Raw genomic sequence first — 1,595 nt, forward strand, 5'->3', positions numbered from 1 at the left:
TTTTCAACGTTTTGCTTCTATGTGGCAAGCACAATAAAAATACCGAGTTTGGTACAAATTGGTAGAACGGTTACCGAGATACATAATTGTGATCATAAGTAGGCGGTGCCACGCCCATTTTTCAAAATTTTATCCTAAACGTATTTCTTGGTAAAGAATTGTTGCTAGCATCAATTTTGAATAAATTAGCTTCAATAATTACTGATTTATCGAAGATTTCGCATTTCTCTAAATTACCGTTATATGGGATGTGGGCGTGGTTTTTCTCCGATTTTAAAAATTTTCGGCCGTTTCGTATGTTACACCAAGGTTAACAACTGTGCCCAGTTTGGAAAACATCGGCGCAGCGGTTACCAAGATATACACATGTAACCATAAGTGGGCGTGGCTACGCCCATTTTCCAAAAATTTATAATATTCTTATTTTTCGTCTAAAACTTATTGTAAATATCAATTTTGAGTGAATAATATTCAGCAGTTACTAAAATATCGCAGTTTTTGTATTTCTGAAAATTACCGTTATATGGGAGGTAGGCGTGGTTATTGTCCGATTTTGCCCATTTTCAATACCGTCCGTCCTACGCCCGAAAGAAGTGCACATACCAAGTTTCGTTAAGATATCTCAATTTTTATTCGACTTATCGTGTGCACAGACGGACGGACGGACGGACGGACGGACAGACAGTCACCGCTTAATCGATTTCTCTTTTCATTCTGATCATTTATGTATACATTTGTCTATATCTATCTCGATTCGTTTTGCCTGTTACAAACAACAAAGTTATAATACCCTTGTGCACAAGTGCGCTCGGGTATAAAAAGTGACTTTTTATCATTTGTTTGCAAAAAAAAAACTGACTTATTTGCATAACCTCAGCATTTTTCTGATTTATTTCCATTTATGATTTTATGTAAGCTTTTACAATTTTGTTAACTTTCGGCAAACAAAATGGAAAAGGAAATGGATACATTAAGATGGAATGGGCTGATTTTATTTTACCTAACCCGCCGTTTTCAATAAAACGGTTTTTTCTGGGCTATCATGCTATTACACAAGGCGAATTGTTTGAAGTTTGGCTAATTGGATGTTAGAAAAAATAAAAGCTTTTTCCGGTTGTAGACCATGTTGAAAAAAATGAGTGGTGTTGATATTTGCTAAAGTTCCATGAAACTCTTAGAAGAAAAAACGCGTCTTTTTTGCAATTATTTATCAAAGAAAGACGAAAATTATGGTAGCAACGCGGTGGCCTTCCACTGTGTTTGTGTTATAGAAGTTTTATTTTAAGTAAATTGAATTATGTGTTTGTACATATATGTATATAAAGATAAGGGTGGCCGTTTTACCGTGTGCGCGCTTAGACGGTTGTTACTGGAGTGTCTTTCCTTTCTCCACTTTCTTTTGGTCATAGCGTAATTGCAGTGGAAAGACAGTCACCAAAAGGAGGGGCAGTACAAGGGTGCACACGTCATATTAATCGGACGATGAAATACTGCCCCCGCCTGCAAGAGCGTGCTGAATAGTGCGGTCTGCAGTCGTCTGGAACAGTAATGTAGTCACGACAATGAATCTTGGCACTCGGACGGGTTTGCGTATG

The sequence above is a fragment of the Rhagoletis zephyria genome, unplaced genomic scaffold (assembly GCF_001687245.7).
Source record: "Rhagoletis zephyria isolate East Lansing unplaced genomic scaffold, Rhagoletis_zephyria_1.1 Rzeph_scaffold_03269, whole genome shotgun sequence".
Classification (NCBI taxonomy): Eukaryota; Metazoa; Arthropoda; class Insecta; order Diptera; family Tephritidae; genus Rhagoletis; species Rhagoletis zephyria.